This window comes from Alexandromys fortis, unplaced genomic scaffold (genome assembly GCF_014885135.2).
Source record: "Alexandromys fortis isolate MF-2015 unplaced genomic scaffold, M_Fortis_MF-2015_v1.1 scaffold_52, whole genome shotgun sequence".
In the NCBI taxonomy this organism is placed as follows: domain Eukaryota; kingdom Metazoa; phylum Chordata; class Mammalia; order Rodentia; family Cricetidae; genus Alexandromys; species Alexandromys fortis.
The window spans coordinates 6,627,629-6,636,677 of record NW_026067929.1 but is presented as its reverse complement, the minus strand read 5'-3'; positions in this window follow the sequence as shown (position 1 = coordinate 6,636,677).

Below are 9,049 nucleotides of genomic sequence, written 5' to 3'. Positions count from 1 at the left end.
GATTCACACAGGCCATTGCTCCAACAACACAACTTAGCACCAACACATGAATGATTAACTATCTATATTAAATAAATTTATTCATTCATTTTACATCCCAACTGCAGGTTCCCCTCCCTCCTCTCATCCCAGTTTCGTCCCCACCGCCCCTCCCCTCCACCAACCCCAATCTACTCTCCTCTATTTCTGTTCAGAAAGACTAGGCCTTCCTTAGGCTACTTAGCTGTGCTTTAGTTTAGCATTTTTAACAGGAAGATGCTAGTCTTCACATCGAGAACCTCCACATAAGAGTGACAGACTTCAGAATCCCCCCCTCATAATTACTTAGACATGCAGGTAAACTCATACTTCAGTCAGTGAATGGGCAAGTGAGCTGTAGTATATGAAGAAAAAGGAAATATTACCAAGTTACAAAAGGAATGACCTGTCAGATTATGAAAAGATGGGGAAGACACTTAAATGTGCATGACTGGGTAAAACAAGTCATTTTAAAATCAGAGCAAAGCCATATAAGATGCATGTATCCAATAATTTATTTAGAATATAAGGAAAAATGTGCTGAGGCTTACAAATCAGTGCTTTTGGGTTCTGGAGGAACCACTGGTTGAATACAGTAAGCTGCACTGCTTACTGGGAAGCCAGAGGAAACACTATGTGACATTGCCCTGGTGTGTCCTTAGCACCGCACTTTGACTAAATGCAACTATTGCTTGACACCAGAAGAACACTTGAATATAAGCCCTTGATAATGGCGATGATATGTCAAGATGGACTCAGCAATTGTATTAAATGTACCAATCAGAGAGTTTGTTGATAACTTTGGATGCTATGCTTATTTAGGGAAAGGAAACATGGAAAAGTTTTGTGACTTTCACTTAATTTTTTATGTTTCACTAATTTCTCTAAAATAATATTTTGATTAAATATACTTAATTGTCAAATTTACTGCACCTGGAATCAAATAAAATTTAGATGGGTACACCTGTAAGTATTTTTTTTTATTGGATATTGTGAGATGAGAAGACCCACTCTAAATTTGGCACTTGTCAAAGGACATGGAAGAAGGAAACTTTTGCTCCTGACAGCATCATTCTTGGGATAAGATATAGAGTAACCTAGAATTAGAGAAGAATAAATAAATGTGTTATACTATGTATGGTATAATTAAAACACATGGTATATCAATGAGAACAACAGATATTTTCATAACAGCATATGAGTATTCAGAGAACAGAAGTTTATTCAGAAGAAGGTGGAGAGTTGCACAGATGTTATTTCCAGATTTGCTTTTATTCAGACAGATTTTCTTCTTCTTACTCCTCATTTTCTTCTTCTTTTTTCTTCTCCTCTTCCTCCTCCTTCACTTTCTTCATTTACTTGAGGTATGTGAGCCTGACAGTACTCTTGGACTGTGCCACTACCCAAATAGACTCTTATTTGGAAGAGTGATGAGTTACAGTTATCAGTTTGCATTTCTTGGTGGGCCAAGGGTGTTTAAGTAAAACTATGAGAACAAACAGCTAAAACCAAACCAAAGAGTTCACCTGAAAATGAGACTGTGTGACAACAACATAATACAAAAATTTAAAAAATCAATTTTAAATAATTTTTATCATAGACAATAACATGGAATACAGAATGTAATTTTAATGGGAATAAAAGAATAAAAGACAAAGATAACAGAAGTATATCATATAACCTGTTTTATCAAAATAGCCAATTCTAGTATTTTGATGAATTTTAAAGAGGCTTAATTCATTTTCTTTTGTTACAAATAACAAGATATTTTACCTTATTCTGATTACTTGTTATTCATCACATGTGTATTATTTTTCAATTGTGTAATAACAGTTGATTTTTTATTGTTATCCAAAATATTCTTGAAATTGAAGTTTATGGACTTGAGTAAGACAATGAGAAGCTTTCTGATAGACTTATGGATTTGTATGGAAGGAACAAACTGAAGTAAGGTAATTTTGCCCAATCAGAAAAATTTATCTTACTGAACAATGCAACTTTTACATTTTAAGAATAAGAACAAAATGTGAACCCTATACACATGAAAGAAGGGGTAGCAATGGAAGAGACGACTTAGTGATTGGGAATACTTGTTACTAGTACATAAAATCAGAGCTCAGTTTTCAGGACCCACATCCAGCAGCTCACAACCTCCTATAAACCCAACTTCAGAGAAATCTGACACCCTCTTCATGTCTCTGTGAATATCATCACACACACACATACATGCATACACACACACACTCACATACACACTTTTTAACTGAAATTAAAGATGCATTAAACTCTAAAAAGTGAAAGGAGGGATTAAAAAAAAGTGGAAAGAGGAGAACGATGGACATAATCATAGTACGGGGGTTCATAACAAAGCTCTTTGCTTGCTTAGTTAATATATGGTAATAAAATACAGTTTCTTCTGAAGCCATGAGTGATGGACATCTCTAAAATCTAATAAGTAAAGGTTAGCCATTCATACTCATAGATAAATAGGCTTAAGAAGAAGCTTTTAAACATATGTATGCTTGATTTCAAAATCATACTGCACAAAGTCTGGCATGTTTGAGACACCATGAGAGAAAGCTCACTTTCTGGGATGTTTGGTAGCGGAGGAAGGTCAGCTGCCTGCTTTCTCTGCCTCTATGAGAGACCAGGTTAACACACCAGCATCTGGCTCCTGAATCTTTATTGGTAAAATAGAATGAATGAGATTTTGATTAAACACAAGTTACAGTGTCATGTGATCACCGTCAGAAACTTCACTACTTTTAGTAATGCCCATGATTGCGTGTCCACAGTGGTGTGTGCTACGTTATCAACACATCAATGCTTTCTTAAAAGAAACCAATGATTAGAAAGTGCTTGTGGAAGCTTCCTTTCCAGTAAGTTATTTTATAATTTTCTTTTTGTGAGAGAGAAGAGTGTGTGAAGACAGAAATGATAAAGGACCTCATTCACAGCCCCTCCTTTTGCATAAGAAAGAAATTGAGGAAAGAAAAGCAAAATAAAAATAGTTTCTTAATAATTTATTTCAAGATATTATTGCTATACTTACATGTATACTTAATGTAATGTCATTCCTTTATTTTTTTAAATGTATTTTAGACAAGGTTAAATTAGGGCATAGTAAAGCACATATGCAAGTATACTTTTAATATATCACACACCTTCTCAAACATCAACGATTTTTACAGCTCTAGTCTCAGTGCCTACATTGTAATACTGACCTATGTATCCTCAAACAGAATGTATAAGCAAAGTGTGGTATATTTATACAATAGATTTTCCTTCCATGTGAAAGAATATTTATGCCTTTTACAGGAAAAGTCATGCAATGGGTTATGTTAAAAGAGTTTAACCAGCCTCAGACAAATACCACATTTACTCCTATTTGTTCTATAATTTTATTTATTCATATAACTTCTTGTATCAAATACATATATTAAATAAAAGTAGATGTCAAAATATCTTGAAAATAAAGGGTCAAACAAGAAGGACAAAGAAGATGAGGGTAGGGGTGAACTCGGCAGTTCATATTTGTATATATAAAAACTCCTTTCATTGCAGAACTAAGTTTCCATTATAACATGTGCTGTTAAAGTGTTTTATTGTGGGGCTGGAGAGGTGACTCAACAGTTAAGACCTCTGCTCTTGTAGATGACCTAGATTTTTCCCCAGCACTGATATCAGACAACTATAACCACTTAACTCCAGTTCTAAGGGAACATGTTATCCAACCAGACAGTAAGGCATACACCTGTACCTTTAGATACATTTTAAACAAAAAAGAGCATGACACAAATGAAAAACTTGATCTAGTTCATTTAGTTTTGCTCTTCCACATAGAAGCACATGAGTGTACAGCTTCATCAGGATCCATTTTTCTCATACATTATGCTATACACATACATGTGTATAAATTATTATTTATGAATGACTAATTAGATATTTAAGATATCTGTTAATAATTTAAAATGAATCATTACTTTTTAAATGTTATCAGTTAGATGAATATATCTATAAGGAAAAATTTCAAATAACAGTTTTATCATCCTTACTGTAATTAAGTGGCTAGAAAGAGAAACCGAAGAAGTACCAAATATCACAAAATATAGTATATTTTGAGAGAATATATTTTTGTAATTTCTATTGACAATAAACATCTAAAAATGCAGTAATAGCATGTGATTTTAAAGGCCATGAGCTGAACTTAAATATCATTGACTTACATCCTAAATAATTGAACACATTCTTTACTAGGAAAGGTGAACCTTCTCAAAAAATCATTGAAAATATGTTGCTTACATAAGAGCAAAAACCAGAATGAAATAATTTTTCCATAGTTTAGTGAATACACATATACATATATCTATCAGAAATCAAGTATTACTGAATCAATGTAATTTTTTAAGTGATAAAAGTAATAATTTAAAGATAGTAAAGATACCAAACATCAAAATGGACACTGTTTTATTTTACTTTGTCTTGTATTTTTTATGACTTTTTTGTATATCAGGACAAAATAACAGAGTAGCAGCATTTGTCATATTTCTCAGTGAAAACTATTCTCTCTATTTGAGTATCTCTTTAAAATATAAAGTTAGTGAAGTGTGATTTGTGAAACCCGCAATAATGAATGACTTCTGAATAATTTTAATTTTCAAATAATGATACAAAAATGTTGGTTATTTTGTTCTTAGATTTTATGCCTTTTGATCATCTTAAAGTATGTGACATTTGATTGCAGCAGTAATGGATGGGCCCAATAATAGCTTCTCTTAAATATGTAGAAGATGAAACAAGACACAGTTCCTAAGAATTTGCTTGTAATGGATAAACTTAGAAAATATTCAACACAACATTTCTCCATAGCAATGGCAGATATCTTAAAAGCAATCTTTCCCTTGACTTTTTATGATTCATCTTCCGCTCAATTTCTCCTTGCCATAATATGATAGATTAATCTAGGCTTTTAGTGATCCTTCATCATTGAAAGTAATTGTGGGAATTGACACACTCCTTTATTCTTGCAAACTGTCTTGATCTGTGACACTCCAGCTCATCTGAACTCCTTCAAATAAACATACATTTCCTCTCCTAATTTTCTCATTCAAGTGGAAAGCCAGCATTCCTCCTATAGATGTTTTCAGTCCTCATCTTTTCCTAAAAGACTTCTGACACCAAACCATCAATTCTGTGCTCAGTGATGCATCAGCTCCTGTGTCCATCTTCACTAACAAGACGATTATCAACACTAGTGTCACCTAGCAGGTGGGGAATTCAGTACCAATGGTGAGTTCATGAACTGCTGAAAGCCTTCTAGATCACCTTAAAACCTCCATTTAAAATATCCACTTTAAAAAACACCATCAAGAGTGAACAACTAAGGTTTAATTATGAGTTCCAGACCTCAATTATCTTTCCATCATATCTGGCATTTGAATAAGATTCATTTGTTTTCACTGAAACACACACACACACATATTTACTGAAATACACACACATATAAATATGTGTGTTTTAATTTTCAAATAATGATGCAAAAATGTTGGTTATTTTGTTCTTAGATTTTATGCCTTTTGATCATCTTAAAGTATATGACGTTTTATTGCAGCAATAATGGATGGGAATAATAATAGCTTCTCTTAAATATGTGTGTATATTTCAGTGTATATATATAGTATATATATATATATAATTTACACCTTATATTGATGGGTGCTACATATTATCAGCTTAAGAGCTTAAGAATACTTAGGAAGCTTAACTAGAAAACATTTCAATGATAAATACACTTTCTTTTTGTTAGTCCATTATTCCTCATAAAAGCAAATATGGTTATAACTAATTGGATAATTTTTCAGGTTTTGCTCTGTCTACATATCATGCTTTGGTTTTAATCAAACTGTCTTAAAATTGACAGTTTATAGGAGATACTACACATTTCATAAAATCACAATTGACCGAACGACTCTTCTATTACAAATGGGATGACTGAGCTCACCCTGTGATATTTAGCCGGTATCTCAGCTCTGGCTTAAATAGAAGATGACACAATACTCTCAAGCCTATTATACTGACTGAAACTAATAGATCCCTGTGTCCCTGAGATCATTTCATTCTCAGTGTAGTTTTATGTTTATCTACATATTCCCTGTACAAGAACAGTTGTATTTTTTAAACCAGGACTCATCTCCAGGAAACTAACCCAGAAAAAAAGTTTCACAATTCTCCTGTGTGTACAGACTTCATTCTACATGTCTCAGTGTGAAATGTGTGCCAAACAGCATCGTTTGTTTGTTGTTTCCTTTCTTATCTGCAACTGAATGCCTTCCTGTTCTGATTATTTATAGTTCTCATCTCAACACAACTCTCTTGTAATATTACATCTAGTAAACCTCCAGGCTGACTTAGGACATTTCTTTTACTCTTGGGCCTTGAATAACAGCTGCACATATTTCCTAAACTATATGACTCCCCTTCTTTTCACTCAACATTCCAATGTGTAAATTACAGTGATGAAATTATTTCACTGTAAAGGTTTAAGCTTTCCTTGGTGATATCCTCACACATTCAGAATATGGAAATTTTTTTTCTAAAGACAATGGAAACTAAAATGGATTAGTGAGCTCATTTTTTGACAGTGCTTGTGCAGGGAGAATGATGAATTACAGTCTTCACAAATATAACTTAAAAACACTAAAACAAAATTGAATTGACCCCACTACTACTTCTAGAGCTGTGCGCATGTGCATCAATCTTGCTGTTAGAGGGTGACCGTGTAACCTTTATTCATTGTTTGGTTAAAAACATATACCCAATCACAAATGAATCAAATAATTCAAACTCGTAAAAAGTCGGTATTTAAATATTAATGTTATTACTTCTGACTTGTAGCTGCCTGAAAGCTAACGATTTCTTTAATATGAGATTAAAAGACAATGGATGTCAGCACACAATGTGATGCTCAGAACATAAAAGTGTGGCCTCTTAAGCATAACTTTGACACTTGTATATGCAGTTCAATGTGAAAAAGCATGCAGGAGAATGATTTCAGCTGAATAGAGACGACTATAGCGATGAAGATAGAACCTTGAAATTCATGTAAATAAGTTCAAATTATGGGCTAAAACGCCATGCAACTTTGAGGTTACCAGGCATATGGCAAGCTGCTGCTGCTTCTTTTGGTACATCAATGAACTTTATGAGATATGTAAGTTGTATTTACAAATTGTAATAACTGGAAGGAATTGTCATATAGAGGAAGCATGATGCTGACACTGATCCCCATGCCTTTAAATTTTTATTACAGCTACCATTTTAATTACATGTGAGTATTCGTACATGCATCTGTGTGTTCTTATGGCACATATATGCCATATGTCTGTAAAGTTCTTAGCACGATTTACAAGAGATGGTTCAATCTATTCCTATAGATTCGGGACATCAAACTTAGGAATTCAGGTGTTTTACCAGGTCCCTTTACCGATCCCTTCTCATCTTTTCTAAATTTTTTATAAAAATGACATTGCAACTAGATATTGATCCTTGTTTAGCTAGTACTCAAAGCGTGGCTAATTCAAAAATTGAAAAGAAGTATTATGAAATGTATTTCTTAGCTATTGTAGGGCCAAATTTTACAGATATCCTAGAAATGCTATTTCATATTTTCAAAATGTTTTTTAAACAATGAAACAGATAGCATATCTAGAGTGACATTGAAGCACCAACAAAACAGGGTCGAGAAACAAAATAAAATTTTTGGACTGAGATGGTTTGTCAGGTAAAACCCCTCCAGCCAGCAATGACAACCTGAGTTTAGTCTTGAAATCCACTTCACATAGGAGGAGAGACTGACTCCACTACACTGAACTCTGTCTTCCACATATGTGCCATGGCAGGTACGGCATTCCCCCGCATCATATACACAAAGCCATAACAAATAAAACTACACCTTTTAAATTTTAAAATGAAATTTTCCCCAGACAATATGTCATTATTATGGTTTTCTCTCTATCTGCTCCTCCTAGTTCGTCTCCACCACCCTTCCCTTCCAGACCCACCCATCTTCTGTCTCCCATTGGAAGAAAAAATTGGGCTCTAAGAGAAAATAAGAAATTAAATAAAATGAAGCAAAATCTAACACATCAGAGTAGGATAAAACAGAAAGGGAAATGAATCTCCCAAAAATGCATAAGAAACAGTTGCTGCACAGATACCCACTGATAAATCCCATAAAAACATTATGCTGGAGGACACAATATATAAGAGAATAACATGTATGGTAAAAGAGAAAAATAAAAATATGGATATGTACATATATGTGTATATGTATTGTATAATTACATATATGGTACACGTATATATCTATGGTAATAAAAATAAGATAATAAAGAAAATTCTCATTATAATACAAGAAACTTTCAACGTTGCAATCCAGTTTGTCTTCCGCTGGCCATCTACTGCTGGGCCACTCTTGAGAATAGAAATAAAACTCATTAGTGCTATAAGCTTTAAACTATGCTTTGCTTTGGTCCACAGTTTGTTTCATGAGGTATAATCTTTGAGGGGTTCAAAGAGAATAGAAAAAAAAAACAAGACTAAGCTACAGTCTTGCTCTCCAAGAGGAGGAAAGAAGAAAATTATATGCAAACATTTTTTCCTTTTGCTTCAGGCATATATTATGAAATATAGTACAAAATCTAGATGAGTAGTATGCAAAGTTCTTTTTAAAATTTACTCTTCTCTCATACATTACATCCCGTCCACAATTTCCCTTGCATCCATTCCTCCTAATCACCATTAATACCTCCATTTTCCCCCAGATCCACTTCTGACTTCTTTCCCTTCAGAAAAGAGCAGGCCTCCCATCAACCAAACATGGTATAACAAGTTACAATAAAACTAGATGCAAACCATCATACCAGGCTGGAGAGGTAACCACGTGAGAGGGAACGGGTCCTAAGGAGCAAGCAAAAGAGTCAGAGACCCACCCAACTCCCACCGTTATGCTACCCATAAAAGCACCAATGTA